At 37.1% G+C, this 26,736-nt stretch overlaps 1 long non-coding RNA gene across 1 annotated transcript; it reads left to right on the top strand.

Moving 5' to 3' along the window:
- The first annotated feature begins 504 nt into the window (after positions 1–504).
- LOC123594310 lies at positions 505–24,785 on the top strand. Its single transcript, XR_006710744.1, has 3 exons — positions 505–613; positions 1,959–1,961; positions 24,703–24,785. It is a non-coding gene; the product is annotated as an uncharacterized LOC123594310 (long non-coding RNA).
- Positions 24,786–26,736: the final 1,951 nt, after the last annotated feature.

The raw sequence follows: 26,736 nt of genomic DNA, 5'->3' as shown, positions 1-26,736 counted from the left end.
ACCCTGGACTTTTGTTTGTTGGGAGATTTTTTTTTTTTTTTTTGGAGATTTTGATTACTGATTCAATTTCTTTGCTGGTTATCAGTCTGTAAAAATTTTCTATTTCTTCCTGTTTCGATTTTGGTAGTTTATCCATTTCTTCCAGGTTGCCCAATTTGCTGTAATATAATTTTTTATAATATTCTCTTATAATTGTATTTCTGTGGTGTTAGTCGTGATTTCTCCTCTCTCATTCGTGATTTTATTTATTTGGGTCCTTTTTCTTTCCTTTTTGATAAGTCGGGCTAGGGTTTATCAATTTTATTGATTTTTTAAAAGAATCAGATCTTGGTTTCATTGATCTCCAAATAGCCAAAGCAATCTTGAAAAAGAAAAGCAAAGCTGGAGGCATCACAATTCCAGACTTCAAGTTATATTACAAAGCTGTAGTGATCAAGACAGTATAGTACTGGCATAAAAACGGATACATAGATCAAAGGAACAAAATAGAAAACCCAAAAATGGACCCACAAATATATGATCAACTAATCTTTAGCAAAGCAGGAAATAATGGAATAAAGACAGTCTCTTCAACAAATAGTGTTAGGAAAATTGAACAGCAAAATGCAAAAGAGTGAATCTATACCACTTTCTTTAACCATACACAAAAATAAACTCAAAATTGGAGCATCTGGGAGGCTCAGTTGGTTAAGCATCTGACTTCAGCTCAGGTCATGACTGCACAGTTCATGGGTTCAAGCCCTGCATCGGGCTCTGTGCTGACAGCTCAGAGCCTGGAGCCTGCTTCAGATTCTGTATCTCCCTCTCTCTCTGCCCTTCCCCCACTAGTGCTTTGTCTCTCTGTCTCAAAAATAAATAGACATTTAAAACATAATAAAAAATAAACTCAAAATGGATGACATACCTAAATGTGAGACAGGAAACCATCAAAATCTTAGAGGAGAATACAGGAAGTAACCTCTTTGACATCGGTCATAGCAGCTTCTTACTAGACATGTCTCCTGAGGCAAGGAAAACAAAAGCAAAAATAAACTATTGGGACTTTATCAAGTTAAAAAGCTTCTTCCCAGTGAAGGAAGCAATCAACAAAACTAAAAGGCAACCTACAAAGTGGGAGAAGATATTTGCAAATGACATATCTGATAAAGAGTTAGCATCCAAAATATAGAAAGAACTTATACTATTCAACACCCTAAAAAAACAAATAATCCCAGTAAGAAATGGGAAGAAAATGTGAATAGACCCTTTTCTAAAGAAGACATCCAGGTGGTAACAGACACATGAAAAGATGCTCAACATCACTCATTATCAGGGAAATACAAACCAAAACTACAATGGGATATCACCACACACCTGTCAGAATGGCTAAAATTACCAACACAGGAAACAACAGATATTGGCAAGGATGTGGAGAAAAGGGAACCCTCTTACACTCTTGATGGAAATGCAAACTGGTGCAGCCACTCTGGAAAACAGTATGGAGGTTCCTCAAAAGGTTAAAACTAGAACTATCCTACTATCCAGAAATTGCACTATTAGGTATTTACACAGAGGATAGAAAAGTAATAATTTGAAGGGATATATGCATCCCGATATTTATAGAAGAATTATCTAAAATAGCCAAAATATGGAAAGAGCCCAAGTGCCCAGTGACTGATGAATGGATAAATAAGATGTGGTATACACACACACACACACACACACACACACACACACACACACACTGGAATATTACTCAGCCATAAAAAATGAAACGTTGCCATTTGCCACAATGTGGATGGAGCTACAGTGTGCTATGCTAAGCAAAATAAGTCAGTTAGAGAAAGAAAATTACTATATGATTTCACTCACAAATGGAATTTATGAAATGTAACAGATGAACATGGGGAGGGGGAGAGAGAGGCAAACCATAAAACAGACTTTGTTTGGAAAACAAATTGAGTGTTGCTGGAGGGGAGATGGTTGGGGAAATGAGTTAAATGGGTGATGTGGATTAAAGAGAGCATTTGTAAAAAAGTTACAGAGAGAGAGGGAGACAAACCATAAGAGACTCTTAAGGACTGAGAACAAACTAAGGGTAGATGGGGGTGTGGGGGAGAGGGGAAAGTTGGTGATGGGCAGGGAGGAGGGCACTTGTTGGGATGATCACTGGGTGTTGTATGGAAACCAACTTGACAATAAATTATATTTTAATTAATTAATTAATTAATTAAAGAGGGCATTTGTTGTGATGAGCACTGGGTGTTGTATGAAAGTGATGGATCACTAAATTGTACACAGGAAACAAATATCACACTGTATGTTAACTAACTAGAATTTAAATAAAAATATAAGAAACAAGAAAAAAAGAAGATATGGATCATGAATGGAAATATGGGCACCAATAGTACACAGATACAAGTCATGTGAATGGATGAGCCTAGTAGGAGAGTGTGTAGAATGTTAGAGTGCCAGAAAGGTATAAGTCAAAACCATGGAGAGCACAGATATTTAAGGGATTGGCAGGAAAGGAGTCTATAAAATAGACTGAGAAGATATGGTCAGAAATGTGTCTGGAGAATCATGAGAGTATGGTGCCTAGAAGCCAAGGAAGTATAATGTTTGAAGTTGAGTGATAGTTGATCCAACTAGTGATCAATTCCAACAGAGTGGTCAAGCGAGATATATAAAGTATCTACCAGTTTGGCAGTGTGAAGATTACTAGTAAATCTGGCGTAGGTGCGTGTATCTTTCAAACAGTGGTTCTCAACCATGGCTGCACATCAGTATAATACGTGGAACTTTATTAAACTACATATTCCTAAGTCTTACTTCCAGAGATTCTTATTCAAGAGATCTTGGGTGAAACCAAAAAATCTGTGTTTTCAAAAGTCCCAAAATGTCCTTAAATGTAACATTTTCTCTTACCTCTAGACCATTGCAAATGCTATTATCCTCGCCTGGAATGATGGAAATTCCCAAATCTGCTCCAGACCTCCTAGGTGAACTCTAGAGTCACATATCCAACAGCTTATCAGACATCTCCACCCATCATCTTCCTTTATCCAACAAATGTGATATAGGATAAGGGGGTTGCTATTTGATGTATGGTGGTTATGGAAAGTCTCTCTCATTAGGTGACATTTGAGCTGAGTCTCAAAGAAAGTGAGAGAAAAGAACCTTCAGCTATATTGGCACAGGATCTCCCACGGGGAGGGAAGAGTAAATGCAAATCCCTGAGGCCAGAATGTGCTTGGAATGTTCTAGGAAGAGAACCAGAGAGGTAGCAGAGAGCTGGATCCAGAGGAGTATCATAATCTGACTTGTAATTTTATTTTTAAATTTTTTTAATGTTTATTTATTTTTGAGAGAGAGAGAGAGAGACAGAGAGAGAATGAGCGGGGGAGGGACAGAGGGAGAGGGAGACAGAATCTGAAGCAGGCTCCAGGCTCCCAGCTGTCAGCACAGAGCCCAATGCGGGGCTCGAACTCACGAACCATGAGATCATGACCTGAGCCGAAGCCGGACACTTAACTGACAGAGCAACCCAGGTGCCCCCCCTTTAAAATTTTTTTTTTTTAATCTGATTTGTAATTTTAAAAGGATCTCTCTCAGGGCACCTGGGTAGCTCAGTTGGTTTAGCATCCGACTCTTTGTTCCAGCTCAGGTCATGATCTCACGTTTCATGAGTTCAAGGCCCACGTTGGGCTTTGAACTGCAGTATGGCCCTGCTTGGGATTTTTCTCACTCCCTCACTCTCTGCCCCTCCCCTGGTCATGGTCTCTCTCTGTCAAAATAAATAAATAAACAGTAAAAAAAAAAATAAAAGGATCTCTCTGGCTGCCCCATGGAGTACATATTTAAGAGTGGGGCTTAGGGTGCAGGTAAGGAGAATAATTAGGAGGCTATTGCAACAGTCCAGATGAGAGAGGAGTAACGGTGGAAGTAATGTAAAGAAAGAATTGGAAATTAGAATTCTGGAACTCTGGCTTCATTTTCTTCCATAGGGGCACCTGGCTTACTCAGTCTGTAGAGTATGCAACTCTTGTTTGACCTTGGGGTCATGAGTTTAGCCCCATGTTAGGGGTAGAGTTTACTTTTAAAAAATGTATTTTCTTCCATAAAAATACCTGTTTTATCCTAGTTTTTTTCCCATTTCAGTGAAAAGCATCACCTATACTTTCCCAACACAGTGTGTGTGTGTATAAATGTACTTTAAGTCTCTGTCTTTTCGTACTGTAGCCTGACCTTGCCTGTCTGTATGACCTATGTGAGCTCCCTAAGTGGTATATACATGGTATCTCCACAGGACTTAACCTCTATGCCACATATTGTGTACTTTAAGTATATCCTTTTATATGGCCTTTCATACTTCCTGCTGGGCCCCTGTGTTCACATTCAGGTATCAGAAGTGTACCATGGAGGTGGCGAATATTGTATTAAGCATCTGGCCACATGGTGTTTAGATTCTGGTGTTTATTTAGCAAGACACTTCCCTGCCCCACATATATACTAACATATATTTCACTTTCTCCTGCTATGTAACTTTTTTCCACATTAATCAGGAGTTTTAAAACTTGATAATGGAGCAAGGAGACAGAGAAAAGCAAGTCCTTGTCAATGTTGGAGCTCTGAGGTAGCTGATGTGTCCATGCCTGCTGCAGGTGACAACAGCACAGAGGATTACATTTGGTTCTGGGAGCAGTTTATTTTCAGAACTGACATCCTACCCAGTACTAAATATAGCCAGTCTCTTCCTTTCAAACAAGGTTTCTTTTCTGTTAAACTTCAATAAAGCTCTTAGCTCTCTATTACAAGGTCGGCCTCCCTCCCACCCTTTGTCTCTGTCTCTATGTCTTTCTGTCTCTCTGTCTCTCTCTCTCTCCCCTACTTTTATGAACCTTATTCTTATATACTCCCTCTCCCCAACCACCTTCTCTCCTCTCTCTGGTTTCCTTGGTTTCTTCTCCTTCTAACTTTCTTCTCTTTCCTATTCCTCTTCTCTGCTTTCTTGATGTCCTTCACTATCTCCTCTGTCACTTTCTTATCCATGTCTTCAGGTTTTGTTTTAAAGTATCTTTTAGAAACCCCCTCCCTCAGTAGGTCAAGAGAACACAAATGACCTAATGCTAAAATGGGATATTTAGTTTTTGCTCATGTTTAAATATTCCCAGCCTGGTGATAGCTATATCTGTTTGCTTATGTGCAAACTGACTGGCATGTAATATTAATGACAGGCAGCATCTATTGAGCATTAACAGTATATTGTTACTATTGTTCTAAATACTTTATACATATAATCCTCATAAAAATCTTCCAAAGTGAAGTCACCAACATTATCTCCATTTTAGGATGGGGCAATTCCGGCCAAGAAAAAATAAAGGTAAGTTACCTAGATCAAATAGCAAATACATAGCATGTGTGAGATTTGAGTCTAGGCAGTCTGACTTCAGAGCTCATACACTTAATTCCCATGCTATACTGTTTCTCTAGAGTAGGACATATGTATTGTATGCCATGTAAATAAAGAGGGAACAGTTTCATGGGAAGAAGAATGGGAAGGGTAACTGCATCTAAAGTAGCTTTCAGCTGACTGAGAAGATTGTACTTTTCTTAACTTTTGCTTTTACTGAAGCAAAATGTGAAGGAATTCATAAAAACTAGAGTAAAACAGGAAAGAATTGGAAAAGAGTTTTGCTTTCACTTTTTACTAATTCTGAATCTTAGGCATTAATAATCTCTTTACTCCCAGTTAGATTATATGAGTTCATCAAGACCCAAACAACTTTTACAGATATATTGCAGATTCTGCACCAATTATAGGGGATGAGTGGTAGAGTAGTTACATTCCTACAATGAATTATACGCAACAATACAAATGGCTTGCTTTACTCCATTATTATTATCCAACAACCCATGATTATTATTTGTAACTGACTTCCTGAGCAAGTTCTTTATCTAAAACATGCACACACGCACACACACACACACACACATTCACACATATTCTTACACATGCATTCAGCTAGATGACAAGATACAAGACCAATATACAAACATAAATTATATTTCTATACACTAGTGATGAAGAATCTGAAAATGAAATTAAGAAAACAGTTTCATCTACAATAGCATCATAAAGGATAAAATACTTAGGATTAAATTTAACAAAAGAATGAAAGACTTACACTGAAAAATACAAAATATTATTGGAAAAAATTGAAAAAGACCTAAATGAAAGGCATTTCATGTTCATGGATCAGAAGACTTAATAAATCCTCTTATTACCCTTGTCAGTCTTTTTAAGATGACAATACTCCCCAACAGATTCAACACAATCCCTCTCAAAATTCCACCTGGATTTTTTGAAGAAGTTGATGAATCCAAAAAATTTATATGGAAATTCAAGAGGGCACACAATAGCAAAAATAGTCTTGAAAAGAAAGGACAAAATAGGAGTACTCAATCTTTCTGATTTCAAAACTTACCACAAAACTATAGTAATGAAGGCAGTGTGGTACTGGCATAAGAATGGAAATATAGATCAATACAGTAGAGTTGGGAGTCCAAAAATAACCCCTTACATTTATAGTCAATTGACTTTTTATAAGAGTGTCAGGACAATTTAATTGGGAAAAGAATAGTCTTTTCAACAAATGGTGCTAGGACAACCAAATAGCTAAATGGAAAAGAATGAAGTTGGACTTCTACTTCAAATCATATACACAAATTAACTCAAAATGGATTATTGACAAATGTATGAGCTAAATGTACATATAACATTCTTCTTAGAAGAATGCATAGGAATAAATTTTTGTGACCTCGGATTATGTAAAACTTTCTTAGATAAAATAAGAAAAGCACAAATGACAAAAAAATAGACAAATTGCACTTATCCAAAATCAAATTTTTGGGGGGCGCCTGGGTGGCTCAGTTGGTTAAGTGTCTGACTCTTGATTTCAGTTCATGTCATGATCCCCCAGTTCATGGGTTCAAGCCTCACATCAGGCTCCACACTGATAGTGTGGAGCCTGTGTGGGATGCTCTCTCTCTCCCTCTCTGCCCCTCCCGTGCTCTCTTTTGCTCTCAAAATAAATAAATTAAAAAAAAATTTTTTTGCTACCAAACGTATCATCAAGAAAGTGAAAATACAACACACAGAATGGAATAAAATGTTCTCAAATAATGTATCTCATAAGGAACTTGTATCCACAATAGATAAAGAAATCTTTTAAGTCAACAACAAAACAAATAACTAAATGGAAAATTGGGCAAAGGATTTCAATAGACATTTCTCCAAAGAAGACATACAAATAGCCAATGTGTGCATGAAAAGATGCTCAAACATCATTGGTTATTAGGAAAATACAAAGAAAAATACAATTAGTTACCCCTTCATACCCACTAGGGCGACTAAAGTCAAAACAACAGATAATAAATATTGACAGGGATATGGAGAAATTGGAAGCCTCATATACTGATGGCAAGATAGTAAAATGGTGCACTTTGGAAAACAGTTTGAAACTCAAAATGTTAAACATGAACTTATATGATATAACAATTCCATTTATTTTAAAAAAGTTTTTTTTTTATTTATTTTGAGGGAGATAAGGAAGGGCATGAGCAGGGGAAGGGCAGAGACAGACAGAGAGAGGATTGCAAGCAGACTCTGCACTAACAGTGCAGAGCCTGACGTGGGGCTCGAACTCACAAAACATGAGATCATGACCTGAGCTGAAATCAAGAGTCAGACACTTAACCAACTTAGCCACCCAGGCACACTTATTTTTAATTTTTTGAGGAACCTCCATACTGTTTCCCACAGTGGCTGCACCAGTTTGCATTACCACTAACAGTGCACAAGAATTCCTTTTTCACTACATCCTTGCCAAAACTTGTTTCTTGTTTTTGATTTTCACCATTCTGACAGGCGTGAGGTGATATCTCATGGTGATTTTGATTTTCGTTTCCCTGATAATGAATAATGTTGAGCATTGTTTCATGTGTCTGTTGGCCATCTGTATGTTTTCTTTAGATAAATGTCTCTTCATGTCTACTGCCCATTTTTAAATTGGATTATTTGGGGTTTTTTGAGTGTTAAGTTGTATAAGTTGTTTACACATATTGGATACTGTTGATTAGATATATCATTTGCAGATATCTTTTCCCATTCCATAGGTTGCCTTTCAGTTTTGTTGACTGTTTCCTTCACTGTGCAGAAGTTTCTTATTTTTATGTAGTCCTAATACTTTATTTTGCTTTTTTGCTGTTGTTTCCCTTGCCTCAGGAGAGATATCAGAAGCATTACTGCCTGTGATCTTGTCTAGGATTCTTATGATTTCACATCTCACAATTGGGTACTTAATCCATTCTGAGTTTATTTTTGGGTATGGTGTAAGAAAGTGGTTTAATTTCATTGTTTTGCATGCAGCTATCCAGTTTTCCCCACACCACTGGTTGAAAAGACTCTCTTTTTTATAGCATTCTTTCTTAATAAAAACCCTCAAGAAAGTCGGGATAGAAGGAGCATACTTAAACATCATAAAAAACATTTATGAAAAGCCCACAGCTAATATTATCCTCAATGGGGAAAAACTGAGAGCTTTCCCCTTGAGATCAGGAACACGATAGGGATGTCCACTCTCACCACTGTTATTTAATATAGTGTTGGAAGTCCTAGCATCAGCAGACAACAAAATGAAATAAAAGGCATCAAAATTGGCAAAGAAGAGGTCAAGCTTTCACTTTTCGCAGACAACATGATACTCTACGTGGAAAACCTGACACACTCCACCAAAAGTCTGCTAGAACTGATACGTGAATCAAGCAAAGTCACAGGGTACAAAATGAATGTACAGAAATAGGTTTCCTTTTTATACACCAATAATGAAGCAATAGAAAGAGTAATCAAGAAACTTATCCCATTTACAATTGCATCAAGAACGATAAAATACCTAATAAACCTAACAAAAGATGTAAAAGATCTATATGCTGAAAACTATAAAAAACTTATGAAGGAAATTGAAGAAGACACAAAGAAATGGAAAAACATTCCATGCTCATGGATTGGAAGAAAAAATATTGTTAAACTGTCAACACTACGCAAAGCAATCTACACATTCAATGCAATCCCAATCAAAATTGCACTGGCATCCTTCTCAAAGCTAGAACAAACAATCCTAAAATTTGAATGGAACCACAAAAGATCCTGAGAAGGCAAAGTAATGTTGAAGAAGAAAACCAAAACAGGAAGCATCACAATCCCAGATGTTAGCCTCTACTACAAAGCTGTAATCGTCAAGACAGTATGGTATTGGCACAAAAACAGACACATAGACCAATGGAATAGAATATAGAACCCAGAAGTGGACCCACAAATGTATGGCCAACAAATCTTTGACAAAGCAGGAAAGAGTATCCAATGGAAAAAAGTCTCTTTCACAAATGGTGCTGGGAGAACTGTACAGCAACATGCAGAAGAATAAAACTAGACCACTTTCTTACACCATATACAAAAATAACCTCAAAATGGATGAAAGACCTGAATGTGAGACAGAAAACCACCAAAACCCTAGAGGAGAAAGCAGGCAACAACCTTTTTGACCTCAGCCGCAGCAATCAATTTCTTGCTCAACACATCTCCAAAGGCAAGGGAATTAAAAGCAAAATGAACTATTGGGACCTCATCAAGATAAAAAGGTTCCGTACTGTAAAGGAAACAATCAACAAAACTAAAAGGCAACTGACTGAATGGGAAAAGATATTTGCAAATGACATATCAGATAAAGGGCTAGTATCCAAAATCTATAAAGAACTCACCAAACTCCACACCTGAAAAGAAAATAATCCAGTGAAGAACTGGACAGAAGATATGAATAGACACTTTTCCAAAGAAGACATCCAGATGGAACAGACACATGAAAAGATGCTTAATGTCACTCATCATCAGGGAAATAAAAATCAAAGCCACACTGAGATAGCACCTCACACTGGTCAGAGTGGCTAAAATGAACAAATCAGGAGACTATAGATGCTGGAGAGGATGTGGAGAAATGGGAACCTCTTGCACTGTTGGTGGGAGTGCAAACTGGTGCAGCTGCTCTGGAAGACAGTGTGGTGGTCCCTCAAAAAATTAAAAATAGAACTACTCTGTGACCCAGCAATAGTACTGCTAGGAATTTACCCAAGGGATACAGGAGTGCTGACGCATAGGGGCACATGTATCCCAATGTTTTAGCAGCACTCTCAACAATAGCCAAATTATGGAAAGAGCCTAAATGTCCATCAACTGGTGAATGGATAAAGAAGATGTAGCTTATATATACAATGGGATACTACTTGGCAATGAGAAATGATGAAATGCTTCCATTTACAGCAACATGGATGGAACTGGAGGGTATTATACTAAGTGAAATAAGTCAGTCAGAGACAGGTATCCTGTGTTTTCACTCATATGTGGATCTTGATAAACTTAACAGATAAACTTAACATGGGGGAAGGGTAGGGGAAAAAAGTTATAAACAGAGAGGGAGGGAGGCAAATCATAAGAGACTCTTACATACAGAGAACAAACTGAGGGTTGATGGGGAGTGGGGGAAAAGGGAAAGTGGGTGATGGGCATTGTGGAGGGCACCTGTTGGGATGAGCACTGGGTGTTGTATGGAAGCCAATTCACCAATAAGTTATATTTTAAATAAATAAATAGCATAACTAACTAACTAACTAAATAAATAAATTTCATTAAAGAAAGAAGGAAAAAGAAAGGAAGAAAGAACAAAAGAAAGAAAGAGAGAGAGAAAGAAAGAAAGAAAGGAAGGAAGAAGAAAGAAAAAGAGAGAGAGCCAAACCAAGAAACAGACTTTTAATTGTAGAGCACAAACAGATGGTTACCAGAGGGGAGGTGGGTGGGGGGATGGGTGAAATATGTGATAGGGATTAAGGAGGGCACTTGCTGTGATGAGCACTGGGTGTTGTATGGAAGTGTTGAATCACTATATTGTACACCTAAAGCTAGTATTATACTGTATGTTAACTAACCGGAATTTAAATAAAAACTTTAAAAAAAAAGAAAAAAAGACTCTCTTTCCTTCCATTGCTTATTGTTGCCTCCTTCATTGGAGATTAATTAACCATAAAATTCTAGGTTTATTTCTGGGTTTTCTACTCTGTTCCATTCACCTATGTGTCTATTTTTGTGCCAATGTCATACTGTTTTGATTACTACAGTTTTGTAGTATATCTTGAAATCGGGGATTGTGGTACCTCCAGCTTTGTTCTTCTTTTCCAAGGTTGCTTCAGAGTCTTTTGTGCTTCCATACAAATTTTAGGATTGTTTTTTCTAGTTCTGAGGAAAATGCTGTTATTATTTTGATAGAAATTACATTGGAGAGTCCAAATGTCCATTGACTGATGAATGGATAATGAAAATGTGGTATATATATACAATGGAATATTACTCAGCCATAAAAAATGACATCTTGCCATTTGCAATGATGTGGATGGAGCTAGAATGTATTATGCTAAGGGAAATAAGTCAGAGAAAGACAAATATTACATTATTTTACTCATATGTGGAATTTAAGAAACAAAACAGATGAACATATGGGAAGGGGCAAGAAAAGAGAAGAAAGGAAAATAAACCATAATAGACTCTTAATGATAGAGAATAAACTGAGGTTGATGGAGGGAGGTGGGTGGTAGATGGGTGATTGGTATTAATAAGGGCACTTATGATGAGCACTGGGTGTTTTATGTAAGTGATGAATCACTGAATTTTACTTCTGAAACCAATATTGCACTGTATATTAACTAACAAAAATATAAATAATAAAAAGAGAAAATAATTTTAAAAAGTAAAACAAAACACATTACTACAACTTCAAAAATAGAAATTGCATTAAATCTGTAGATTGCTTTGGGTAGTATGGACATTTTAACATTTGTTCTTCAACTCAATTGGCATGGAATATCTTTCCATTTATGTCATCTTCAGTTTCTTTCAACAAAGTTTTATAGCTTTCAGAGTACAGGCCTTTTACCTCCTTGGTTATGTTTATTCCTAGGTATTTTATTATTTTGTTTTTTTTCCTTAATTTCTCTTTTTGCTACTTCATTATTAGTGTATAGAAGTACAATGGATTTCTGAATATTGATTTTGTATCTCATGATCTTACTGAATTCATTTATCAGTTCTAGTATTTTTTTAGTGGAATCTTTAGGGTTTTCTATGTAGGAAATCATGTCATCTGCACATACTGAAAGTTTTACATCATCCTTACCAATTTGGATGCCTTTTATTTCTTTTTGTTGTCTGATTGCTGTGTCTAGGATTTCCAGTGCTATGTTGATTAAAAGTGGTGAACGGGAACATCTTTGTCTTGTTCCTGACCTTAGGGGGGAAGGCTCTCAGGTTTTCACCATTGAGTATGATGTTAGCTATGGGTTAATATATGGCCTTTATCATGTTGAAGTATGCTTCCTCTAAACCTACTTTGTTGAGGGTTTTTATCATGAATGGATGTTGTACTTTGTCAAATGCTTTTTCTGCATCCTTTGAAATGATATATGGCTCCTATCCTTTCTCTTGTTGATGTGATCTATTTAATTGATTTGCAAATATTGAATCAACCTTGCATCCCAATATTAAATCCCACTTGATCATGGTGAATGATTTCTTAATGTATTGTTGGACTCAGTTTGCTAATATTTTGTTGAGGACTTTTGAATCTATGTTCATCAGAGATATTGGCTTCTAGTACTTTTTTCTGTAGTATCTTTATCTGCTTTTTTTTTTGTATCAAGGTAGTGATGGCCTTATAGAATGAATTTGGAAGCTTTCCTTCGTATTCTATTTTTTGAATAGTTTGAATAGAATAGGTATTAACTCTTCTGTAAATGTCTGGTATACTTCCCCTGTGAAGCCACCTGGTCCTGGCCTTTTTGTTAGAAGATTTTTTTATTACTGCTTCAATTTCATTGCTAGTATTCAGTCTGTTCAAATTTTCTATTTCTTCCTAATTCAGTTTGGGTGGTTATATGTTTCTAGGAATTTATCCATTTCTCTAGGTTGTCCAATTTGTTAGCATATAATTTTTCAAAATATTCTCTTATAATCCTTTGTACTTCTGTGGTGTTGGTTTTTACTTTTCTTTCACTTCTGATTTTGTTTATTTGAGTCCTCCCTCTCTCTCTCTTTTTTTGATGAGTCTGCCTAAAGGTTTATCAACTTTATCAATCTTTTCAAAGAACCAGCTCCTGGTTTCATTGATCTGTTCTATTGGTTATTTAGTTTCTATATATTTATTTCTGCTCTAATCTTCATTATTTCCTTCCTTCTACTTGTTTTGGGGTTGTTTGTTCTTTTTCTAGCTCCTTTAGATGTAAGATTAGGTATTTTTGAGATTTTTCTTGCTTCTTTATGTAGACCTGTATTGTTATAAACTTCCCTCTTAGAACCACTTTTGAAGCAACCCCCAAAATTTTGGACTGTTAAGTTTTCATTTTCATTTGTTTCCATGTAAGTTTTGATTACCTCTCTGAGATCTTGTTTGACCCCTTCACTGTTCAGTAGCATGTTACTTAACATCCATGTATGTGTTTTTCAGCATTTTTTCTTGTGGTTGATTTCTAGTTTCATAGCATTTCTATCACAAAAGACGCATGGTATGACTTTTATCCTTTTGTATTTGCTGAGACTTATTTTGTAGCCTAATGTGTGACCTATTATGAAGAATGTTCCATGTGCAATTGAAAAGAATGCATATTCTACTGTTTTACGATGGACTGTCCGAAATATATCTGTTAGACCCATCTAATCCAATGTGTCATTCAAAGTCACTTTTCTTTGTTGATTTTCTGATTGGACGATCTGTCCATTGTTGTAAGTGGGGTGTTCAAGGCCCCTACTACTATTATATTAATATTGGTTAATTCCCTTATGTTTGTTATTAACTGCTTTATGTATACAGGTGCTCCCATGTTGAGTGCATATTAACAATTGTTATATCTTCTTGTTGGATTGCCCCCTTTACTATTATATAGTGACCTTCTTTGTCTCTTATTACAGTCTCTTTTTTAAGTCTATTTTGTTCAATATAACTATTGCTGCCCTAGCTTTCTTTTTACTTCCATTTGTGTGATAGATGCTCTTCCGTCCCTCCACTTTTAATCTGCAGGTGTCTTAGGTCTAAAATGGGTCTCTTGTAGGGAGCATATAGATGGGTCTTGCTTTTTATCCATTCTGTCACCCTATGTCTTTTTATTGGAGGGTTTAGTCCATTTATATTGAAAGTAATTATTGATAGGTATGTACTTATTGGCATTTGTTTCTTGTTTTGTGATTGTTTTTGTAGTTCTCTGTTCCTTCGTTTTCTTACTCTCTTTTCTCAGTTTGTTGGCTTTCTTTAGTGATATATTTGGATTTTTTTCTCTTTATTTTTTGCATATCTATTAGTGTTTTTTAAATTTATGGTTACCATTACATTTGCATATAACATCTTATGCATATAGCAGTCTATATTAACTTGATGTTTGCTTAAGTGTGAAACCATTCTTTACTCCCCCCTCCCCACATGTTAGGTATATGGGTGTCATGTTTACATCCTTTTATTTTGTGAATCCCTTGACTGATTTTTATAGATATACTTATTTTTTTCATTTTATTTTTTTAAATTTACATCCAAATTAGTTAGCATATAGTGCAACAGTGATACACTTATATTTTACTGGTTTGGTGCTCCCTTCTTTCCCTACTTTTACTCATGGTCTTTCCTTTCCACTTAAAGAATCCACTTTTACATTTTTTGTAGGGCTGGTTTAGTGGTCATGAACTCCTTTAGTTTTTGTTTGCCTGGGAAACTTTATCTTTCCTTCTATATTAAATGATAGTCTTGCTGGATAGAGTATTCTTGGCTGCAGATTTTTCTCTTTCAGTACTTTGAATATGTCATGCCACTCCCTTTTGGCCTACAAAGCTTTTCTGAAAAATCAGCTTATGGCCTTATAGGGTTTCTTTTGTATGTAACTGTCTTCTTTTCTTTTTCTGCTTTTAAAATTCTCTCTTTATCACTACTTTGTGCCATTTTAATTACTACAGGTCTTGGTGAGGACCTCCTTGAGTTTATTTTCTTGGGGACTCTCTGTGACTCCCAGATCTGGATTTCTGTTTCCTTCCCCAGATTTGAGAGGTTTTCAGCTATTATTTCTTCAAATAAAATTTCTGCTCCCTTTTCTTTCTCTTCTTCTGAGATTTCTTAATGTGAGTGTTATTATGCTTCATGGTGACATTGAGTTTCCTGTGTATTTTCGGGTTTTATTTATTTTTGTCTCCGCTGTTCAGCTTGATTGCTTTCCATTATTCTGTCCTCCAGGTCGCTGAACCATTCTGCTTCCTCTGGTCTACTATTTATTCCATCTAGCATATTTTTTAACTATTTTTAATTTTTTTTTCATGTTTATTTATTTTTGAGAGAGTGCAAGTGGGGGAAGGGCAGAGAGAGAGAAGGAGAAACAGAATCTGAAGCAGGCGTCAGGCTCTGAGCTGTCAGCACAGAACCCAATGTGGGGCTTGAACCCACAAACAGTGAGATCATGACTTGAGCTGAAGTCAGATGCTTAATTGACTGAGTCACCCAAGCACCTCACATCTAGCATATTTTTAATTTCAGTTATTGAGCTCTTCATCTCTGATTGGTTCCTTTTTACATTTTCTATCTCTTTGTTAAAGGTCTCACTGAGGTCCTTCACTCTTTTCTCAAGTCCAGTAAGTATCTTTATAACCATTGCTTTAAATTCTCCATCAGGCACATTACTTACCTTGCTTTTATTTAGCTCTCTTGTGATGTTTGTCCTATTCTTTCATTTGGGACATATTCTTCTGTCTCCTCATTTTATCTAATTCTCTGTGTTTGTTTCTATGTGTTTGGAAAGTCAGCTATATCTCTGGCTCTTGAAAGTAGTGGCCTTATGAAGAAAAGGTCCTGTAGTGGGCCTACAGTGTATGAAGAACCTGGTGCTTCAGTGGTGTCTCCTAGGTGTGTTGAGTGTGCCTCACTGTTGTGGGTAAGCTATGTTTGCCTTTAGTTCAGTTATCTGAAATGGCTCACATTGCTTTTTTTGGACAGGATTTGGTCCCCATGTTGTTAGTGGGCCAGTCTGAAGTTGCCTTGGAGTTCCGTTTATTCAAACCAGGCATTTGCCATTGATGCAGTAGCACTGAACTGCAGGACGTTTCCCCCATGTTTTCCACTGAAAAGCTTTTGTTTGTGGGCAGGACATGCAGTCAGACCAGATGTTTGCCCCTAGCCCACTGTTTTGGCTGCAGTCAGACTGGCGTGTATGGTTATCTTCCGCTATGCCCAGGGTAAGAATCACTTTGGCGTGGTACTGGCCCCTGTCAGGGCTGCTTGCACACTCCAGGCTTGTGGCACCACTTTGGATGGGCTTTGGCCAAGGGCATATTAGAGGGGGCAGGTCTTCAGGAGAACATGTGGGTGGGGCATATGATGCCAGCAAGATCTACTTCAATCTGCTATGGGATGTAACCTGCAGCCACTGGGAACCAAGGCAGGCCAGGTTAGAGGGGACAGATCCAAAGAAGTATGAACGTGGGCAGGACATAGTGTTAGCAAGGTTGTGCAGGTCTGCTGTGTGAAGGGAATTGGAGTGGCTTGAGAAAACATGGGGCCAGAGGGAGCAGGTTCACAGGAGAATGTGGGAGCAGGGTACACTGTCAACAAGTTAGGTAGCAAGTATTGGCACTGTGTTGGTTCCTGCAGGTATCCATGTGTCAAAGCAGGGGAAGGAAATGGCACTGCCAGCTCCTTTGTTCATGGAGAAGTCTCCCAGTGATCCCTGTTTCTCCAGCACATGCTCTGAAATTAGTAGATGAATCTCCTTTCCATATACCCCAGGTGTTTTTCAAATTGCTGCTTCTATGCTGTATCTCAGTCTGTTTGTTGTGCTGTCTCTTTAAGGGTGGGAACTCAGTTTCCTATGACCCTCCCAGCTCTCCCAGAGCCAAGCCACTGATTTTTTTTAATGTTTATTTATTTTTGAGACAGAGAGAGACAGAGCATGAGCAGGGGAGGGGCAGAGAGAGAGGGAGACACAGAATCCAAAGCAGGCTCCAGGCTCTGAGCTGTCAGCACAGAGCCCGACGCGGGGCTTGAACTCATGAACTGTGAGATCATGACCTGAGCCGAAGTCGGACGCTTAACCGACTGAGCCACCCAGGCGCCCCAAGCCACTGATTTTTAAAGTTCCAGGTGTTAGTGCCCACTTATTATAAGAATTTGTGTAATTTGCCGCCTCCGATTTTCAAAGCCAAATATTATGGGGATTTGTCTTTCCTCTGTGAGTTCTCCAAGCCTAGGGTTCATGGTGTGAGGGTCTGTTTTTGTCCTCTTTCTGTGTCTGAGGCATCCCTCCTTCCTGTGGGTAGTGATCTGTTTAGCTTCTGACTGGGTCTCTGCTCTTCCTACCCTCTTTGATGTGGCCTCTTATCTACATTTAGCTGTGGAGATTCTGTTCTGCCAGTCTTTGGGTCATTTTCTGGGTTGTTTGCACTGATGTGTGTGTTATCTAGTTGTATCCATGGGACAAGGTGAGCTTGGGGTCTTCCTACTCCACCATCTTCCCCAGAGGTCCCTTTGGTGGATTCTTTAAATCTGAAGATGTAAGACATTCTTCAATTTAAGGACATTTTGGTATAGTATTTCTTTGATTCCTTCTTCTTCCTCTCTCTCTCTCTCTTTTCTTTTATTTTCTTTCTGTCTTTCTGTCTGTCTCACTTTTCTATTCCCTTCTGTTCCCTCCCTGTCCTCTCTGGAACTCTCATTAAATAGATGTTGGGATTCCCATAAAGATCTACATGTCTCTTAATCTTTCTTATCTTTTCTCTGTTGCTGTTGTTTTGGTCGTGGTGATGGTAGCTTGTGTTGCATCCTGGGAGAATCTCTGTGTTCAATCTTTGACTAAAGTAATCCTGGTTTTAGTTATATACATACTCATTTATTTAGCAATAGGTAAATTTTTGGCCATTATGTTTTTAATTTCTAAAAATATCTATAGTAGATGTTTGTCATATTGTGTCTGACCAACATATCACGAATGACCTTTCTATACTTGGGAAATTCTTACATTATAATTTTTACCTATCAAATGTAAAAGTCAAAACTCAAATTTCTAGTCTTTGTTGAAACTAAGATGTAGTAATGTGACTTGACATCTAACAATCAGACCACCTGATATGAGATTTGATTTGGAATTGCAGACATGAATAAAGTGGTACTGTCTGGTTTCTATTTTGCTGGAATAGGTACTAGTGAAGGATCTTGGCTTTGAAGGATGGCAGAGATTGCAAGGTCAAGTTCTCAATAAAGTAGTGGCATCAGTGCTGGCAGCAGTAGCTGTTGCAATAAAGTCAATTTGTTGGCATCTAATGCAGGAGCAACAGTTTTTCTTATCAGGCCAGTTCTGTGGCACTGGTCCTGGACAATGGTTTCTGGAAACTGGGCGTCAAAATTGGTTTTCCAGCTTTCTTCTAATAAGTAACTGCACTATGTATATAATCTCAATTTCAACATCCTCCTTCTCAAGCCATTTTTCCCTATTTTTTCTGCTCACTCCTTTTAATGCCCCAGTTTCAACATTTTCTTGACCCTGCTGGGAACTCCAATCCATTTACTACCCTTTTACTACTATTAATTTCCTTTTTATAAGTTTATATTTCATGCTCCACTATTACAATCACCCCCAGGCATTAACTCCTTTGCCCCTCTTTCCATTCATTATACTCACCAGAAAATAATAATCCCAAACCTGCTTAAATCTAATTTTTCACTTACTCTGTTTTCATGTTAACTGGTTTGGTCTCCATTTAACTTTAGTCTTCAAATTCATGACCGTTAACCTCAGAAGGCCTTTAGTGCTGCCTGGCAATGCTATGACATTTTCATAACACACTCTCTAGATGACTAATGTATACCATCTACTCTATCCTCCAATATCTAGGGGGTATAGGAAGATTGTGGCGAGGTAGGAAGACCCTAGGCTTGCCTTATCCCATGAATACAACTAGATAACTATCAAATCATCCTAAATACCCCAGAAATCAACCTGAACATCAGCAGAACAAACTCCACAACTAAAGGTAGAGAAAAGGCCATATAAAGAGGGTAAGAAGTGTGCAGACATGGTTTGGGAGAGAAACAGATCATGGCCGAGGTGGTGGGGAGGGAGCCACAGTCATGAAGGATGAAAGACAGACTAGTACATGGGGGGGCATGGGGAAAATGAATTCCCATAGCAATTGGCTTGGACAGCAAGAGGGACTGAATTTCATGAGTTCTTGCAACCAGCTGAGCCTGAAGCCTGAAGTTTTAAAAGTCAGTGGGCTTGGCTAAGATAGAGCCCTGAAGACTTTATGCTGCTCTTGGGGAGAACGCAGAGAAACAGCTCATAGACATACAATGTGGAAACAGTGATCTGAAGAACACAGGGACACAGAGTGGGGAGGTAATTTGCACATCTTGAAGTATATACCAGAAAGGCAGCTTTCAGAGAGTCTTTTCTGGGGACAAATCCTGGCCAGCACCATTTCCATCCCCTACCACTCAGCATAAGCACAGAACCACCAATCAGAAGCAGTGTAGCACTCACTGACACTACCTAATTTGCTTACACCAAGCCCTGCCCACCCAAACCCTGGGTTCCCATGGAACCACCCTTCCCAGTTAGGTTGCCTCAGTCCCAGCATATGGGCCCCCTCCTTCAGAAGACTGGCCCAAACTCATGTTCACACTGCATCTCCTGCTTGGGAGTTTTGTGGAACCTCATTCCTGGGAGGTTGATGACAGGCCTCATTTCACAAATAGACCAGAGCACACCTAGTTAAAATGCACCACATTCAGGCCAGGAACCAACACCGTCCACAATAGTCCAAAAGATCTTTTGCTGACAACTGGCCAAAGGAAAAAGCATCCAGAACAAAATAGCTGAGCACATGCAACACACATTGGAGGCTCTCTCAGAAGTGCCAGATGCTGGGGAACAGGGAACACTACATGGCAGGGCATGACAGAACCTTTTCTTCATAAGGCCATTACCCCCCAAGAGCAGGAGACCTAGATGACTTTTCTAACACAAAGAAACAGGCATGGGGACATAGACAAAATGATAACAAAGAAAAATGTATCCCAAATGAAAGAACAACATAAGGCCACAGCCAGAGATCTAACTGAAACAGATATAAGTAACATGCATGATAGAGAATTTAAAGTAATGATCATAAAGATACTCGCTGTACTTGAGAAAAGAGTTAAAGACATAAGTGAGACCTTTAACTCAGAGATAAGGAATAACATACCAGAGATAGAGGGCTTACTAAACAAAATAAGAAACACACTTGAGGGAATGAACAGTAGGCTGGAAGGAGAAGAGGAATGAATTAGTGACCTAGAAGACAGAGTAATGGAAAATAATCAAGCTGAACAAAAGAGAGAACAAAAAACTTTTACATAAAATGAGAATAGACTGAGGGAACTCAGTGACTCCATCAAATGTAATAACATTCATAATACAGGAGTCTAAGAAGAAGAAGAGGGAGAAAAGGGGGCAGAACATTTATCTTAAGAAATAATAACTGACAACTTTCCTAAATTGAGGAAAAAAAACAGATATCCAGATCCAGGAGGCACAGAAACCCCAACAAAATCAACAAAAGCAGACCCACAGTAAGACATATTGTAATTAAATTGGAAAATATGGTGATAAAGAAAAAAAATTAAAGCAAGACAAAAGAAGACAGTAACTTACAAGGGGAAACCTGTGAGACCAGCAGGAGATTTTTCAACAGAACCTTTGCAAGGTAGAAGGGAGTCACACAGTGCTGACTGGGAAAAATCTGCAGCCAAGAATACTCTATCCAGCAAGGCTATCAGAATAGAAGGAGAGATAAAGACTTTGCCAGACAAACAAAAACTAAAGGAGTTCATGACTACTAAACCAGGTCTGCAAGAAATATTAAAAGAGACTCTTTGAATGGAAAGGAGAGACCCAAAATGACAGTATAGAAGGAGGAAATACAAAAGCAGTGAAAATGAATAATTCTGTAAAAAAATCAGTCAAGGAACTCACACAAAAAAGAATATAAAATATAACAACATATATCTAAAACGTAGGGAAGAGAGAAGAGAACAGAATTAGTTCAACTTAAACAGCCATCATCTTAATATAAAATGCTATATGCAGAAGATGTTATGTGTAAACCTAATGGTAACCATATATGAAAAACCACTAAAAAATATGCAAAGAATAAAGAGAATATGAAAATATATGATTAAAGAAAATTAACAAACCAAGAGAAAAAGACAAGAAAGGATTAGAGAAAATCTTCAGAAACAACCACAAAACAAATTATAAAATGCCAATAATACATATCTATCAATAATTACTCTGAATGTAAATGAACAAAATGCTCCAAACAAAAGACATAAGGTGTCCGAATGGATAAAAGCAAAAAAGGGGCACCTAGGTGGCTCAGTCGTTAAGCAACCACTCTTGATTTCAGCTCAGGTCATGATCTCACAATTTCATGAGTTCAAGCCCCATGTCAGACTCAGCACTGACAGTGAAGAGCCTGCTTGAGATTTTCTCTCTCTCTCTCTCTGCCCCTTCCCCACTTGCTTACTTGGACGCTCTCTCTCTCTCTCTCTCTATTTCTCTCAAAATCAATAAATAAACTAAAAAAAAAAAAGACTCATCTATATGTGGCCAACAATAGATTCATTTTAGACCTGCAGATTCAAAGTGAGAAGATGGAGAAACATCTACCATGCAAATGGATGTCAGAAGAAAGTCAGAGTAGCAATACTTACTTTGGAAAACAAATAGACCTTAAAACAAAGACTGTAACAGGAGACAAAGCAGGACACCATATAATAATAAAGGGCATAATCCCAAATGAAGATATAACAATGGTAAATATTTATGCACTCAACATAGGAGTGATCAAACACATAAAACAGTTAAAACAAGCATAAAGAACTAATCAATAATAAATGCAAAAATAATAGGGAACTTTAACACCCACTTACATCAATGGACAAGTTATCTAAACAGAAAATCAGTAAGGAACAATGGCTTTGAATGACACACTGGAACAGATGGATTTAACAGATATATTCAGAACATTCCATTCTAAAACAGAATACACATTCTTTTCAAGGGCACATGGAACATTCTCCAGAATAGATCACATACTAGCCCACAAAACAAGACTGAACAAATTCAAAAAGATCGAAATAATACCATTCACCTTTTATGACCACAATGCTATGAACCAGAAGTCAACCACAAGAAAAATCTGGAAAGACCACAAATACATGGATGCTAAATAACATGTCACTAAACAGTGAATGGCTGAATAAGGAAATAAAAGAAGAAATTTTAAAAATAAATGGAAACAAGTGAAAATGAAAATATAATGGTCCAAAACCTTTTAGATACAGCAAAAGCAATTCTAAGGGGGAACTTTATAGCAATACATGCCCACCTAAGAGGCAACAAAAATTTTAAGCGAACAACCTAATATTACACCTAAAGAAGCTAGAAAAAGAACAACAAAGAAAACCCAAATCCAGTAGAAGAAAGGAAATGATAAAGAGCAGAAATAAATGATATAGAAACTACAAAGACAATAGAACAGTTCAGTGAAACCAAGACATGGTTCTTTTAAAAAATCCATAAAATTGGGGCGCCTGGGTGGCTCAGTCGGTTAAGCGTCCGACTTCAGCTCAGGTCACAATCTCATGGTCCACGAGTTCGAGCCCCGCGTCGGGCTCTGGGCTGATGGCTCAGAGCCTGGAGCCTGCTTCCGATTCTGTGTCTCCCTCTCTCTCTGCCCCTCCCCCGTTCATGCTGTGTCTCTCTCTGTCTCAAAAATAAATAAACGTTAAAAAAATTTAAATAAAAAATCCATAAAATTGATAAGCCTCTACCCAGACTTACAGAAAAGAGAAAGGACTCAAATAAGCAAAATCACAAATGAGAGAAGAGAAAAACCACCAATACCTCAAAAATACAATTCTTAGAATATTATGAAAAACTATATGCCAACAAATTCGACAACCTAGAAGAAATGGATAAATTCCCGGAAACATACAAACTACCAAAACTGAAACAGGAAGAAATAGAAAATTGGAACAGGCTGATAACCAGCAAAGAACTTGAATCAGTAATCAAAGACCTCCCAATAAACAAAAGTCCAGGACCAGATGGCTTCAGGTGAATTCTACCAAACATTTAAAGAAGACTTAATACCTACTCGTCTCAAAATATTCCAAAAAATAGAACAAGAAGGAAAACTTCCAAATTCATGCTATGAGGCCAGCATTATCCTAATACTAAAATTAGATAAAGACATCACTAAAAAACAGGACTACAAGACAAAATCCTTGATGAACATAGATGGAAAAATCTCAATAAAATTTAGCAAAATGAATCAAACTATACATTAAAAATCATTCACTACATGCTAACTAATTTGGATGTAAATTTTTAAAAATAAAAAATAAAATTATAAAAAAATCATTCACCACAATCAAGTGGGATTTATTACTGGGCTGCAAGAGTGGTTCAATATTCACAAATCAATTATTGTGATACATCACATCAACAAGAGAAAGGGTAAGAACTATATGATTCTTTCAATAGACACAGAAAAATCATCTGACAAAGTACAGAATCCATACACAATAAAAACCCTCAACAAAGTAGGTTTAGAGAGAACATACCTCAACAAAATAAAGGCCATATATGAAAACCCCACAGCAAACATCATCCTTGATGGTGGAAAAACTGAAAGCAAAAACAAGACAAGGATGTCCACTTTCACCACTTTTGTTCAAAATAGTATGGGAAGTCCTAGACACAGCAATCAGACAACAACAATAACAAAAATAAAAGGCATCCAAATCTAAAAGGAAGAAGTCAAACTTTCACTATTTGCAGATAACATGATACTCTATATAGAAAACTCAAAAGACTCCACCAAAAAAACTTGCTAGAACTGATAAATGAATTCAGTAAAGTCACAGGATACAAATTTAATTCTATACACCAATCATGAAGCAGCAGAAAGAGAAATTAAGAAAAGAACTCCATTTGCAATTGCACCAAAAACCATAAGATGCCTAGTAATAAACTTAAACAAAGAGGTGAGAGACCTGTACTATGAAAACTATAAAGCACTGAGGAAAGAAATTGAAAATGTCACAAAGAAATGGAAAGACATTCCATGCTCATGGACTGGAAGAACAAATATTGTTATAATGTGTATATTACCCAAAGCAATCTACACATTTAATGTAATCCCTATCAAAATACCAACAACATTTTTCAAAGAGCTAGAACAAACCATCCTAAAATTTGTATGAAAGCACAAAGGTCCCAAATAGCCAAAGCAATCTTGAAAAAGAAAAGGAAAGCTGGAGGCATCACAATTCTGAACAAGTTATACTACAAACCTATAGTGACAAAAACAGTATGGCAGTGGCACAAAAATGAGACACATACTTCAAAAGAACAGAATAGAAAACATATATAAACGCACAACTATATGGTCAATTAATCTTCAACAGAGCGAAAAAGAATATCCAGTAGGAAAAAGACAGTCACTTCAACAAATGATGTTGAGAAAACAGGACAGCAACATGCAAAAGAAAGAAACTGGACCATTTTGTTACACTATACACAAAAATAAATTCAAAATGGATTAAATATGTAAATGTGAGACCTGAAACCATAAAAAGCCTAGAAGAGAACAGAGTCAGTAACTTCTTTGACATGGGCTGTACTAACTTCTTTCTAGATATGTCTTGTCTCCTGAGGCAAGGTAAACAAAAGCAAAATAAACTATTGGGACTACATCAAAATAAAAAGCTTTTTGCACAACAAAGAAAATGATCAACAAGACTAAAAAGCAACTGAATGGGAGAAGATATTTGCAAATGATATATCTAATAAAGGGTTAGTATCCAAAATATATTTTAAAAAACTTTATAACTCCACACCCGCAAAACAGTTAATCCAGTTAAGAAATGGGCAGAAGACATGAGCAGACATTTCTCCAAAGAAGACATCCAGATGGCCAACAGACACATGAGGAGATGCTCAACACAACTCATCATCAGGGAATGCAAACCAAAACCACAATGAGATATCACCTCACAGCTGTCAGAATGTCTAAAATCAACACATAAGAAACAACAGGTGTTAGTTAGGATGCAGAAAAAGGAGAACCCTCATGCACTGTTGGTGGGAATGCAAACTAATGCAGCCACTCTGGAAAACAGTGTGGAGTTACCTCAGAAAGTTAAAAATAGTACTGTATGATCCAGCAGTTGCACTACTGCATATTTATCCAAAGAATACAAAACCACTAATTCAAGGAATACATGCACCCCTATGTTTATAACAGCATTGTTTACAATAAGCCAAGTGTCCATTTAAAAAAAATTTAATGTTTATTAGTTTTGAGAGACAGAGAGACAGAGTGTGAGTAGGGGAGAGGCAGAGAGAGAGGGAGACACGGAGTCTGAAGCAGGCTCCAGGCTCTGAGCTGTCAGCACAGAGCATGATGCGGGGCTTGAACTCCCAAACCTCAAGATAATGATGTGAGCCATAGTCAGACACTTAACTGACTGAGCCACCCAGGTGCCCTGCCAAGTGTCTATTGATTGATGGGTGGATAAAGAAGATTTGGTATATATATATATATATATATATATATATATATATATATATATATCATTATACCATATATATATACACACCATACATACCAATACATATATACCTATATATACATATTATATATATAATATATATATATATAATATATATATATAATGGAATATTGCTCAACTATAAAAAAGAATGAAATCTTGCCATTAACAAATGGATGGAGCTAGCATTATTCTAAGTGAAATAGGTCTGTTACAGAAAGACAAACACCATATGATTTCACTCATATGTGGAACTCAAGAAACAAAACAAATGAACAAATGACAAAAACAGAGAGGCAAACCAGCAAATATACTCTTAACTACAGAAAACACACTGATGGTTACCAGAGGGGAGGTGGGTGGAAGATGAGTTACATGAATGATTCGAATTAGGACTGTACTTGTTATGATCAGCACTAAATGTTGTACGGAAGTGTTGAATCACTATATTGTGCACCAGAATCTAATATTACATTCTATGTTAACTAACTGTAATGACAGTAAAAATTTATTTATTTTATTTCTTTTTTTATGTCATTATTTTTTAAATTTATATCCAAATTAGTTAGCATATAGTGCAAAAATGATCTCAGGAGTAGATTGCTTAGTGCCCCTTACCTATTTAGCCCATCCCCCCTCCCACACCCTCTCCAGTAACCCTCTGTTCTCCATATTTATGAGTCTCTTATGTTTTGTCCCCCTCCCTGTTTTTATATTATTTTTGTTTCCCTTCCCTTATGTTCATCTATTTTGTCTCTTAGAGTCCTCATATGACTGAAGTAAAAAATTTTTTAAAAAGAAATTGCAGTATTTCTGAAAATGAGTATAAAGAGAGAGGTCAAAATGGAAGAACCAATAGAACATCCACTTAAAGAGTATTTATGTTTTGTCCCCCTCCCTGTTTTTACATTATTTTTCTTTCTGTTCCCTTGTGTTCATCTGTTTTGTCTCTTAAAGTCCTCATATGAGTGAA

The sequence above is a fragment of the Leopardus geoffroyi genome, chromosome X, assembly GCF_018350155.1.
Source record: "Leopardus geoffroyi isolate Oge1 chromosome X, O.geoffroyi_Oge1_pat1.0, whole genome shotgun sequence".
NCBI lineage: Eukaryota > Metazoa > Chordata > Mammalia > Carnivora > Felidae > Leopardus > Leopardus geoffroyi.
Note: the sequence above shows the minus strand (reverse complement) of the source record. Positions and strands in the feature narration are given on the sequence as shown.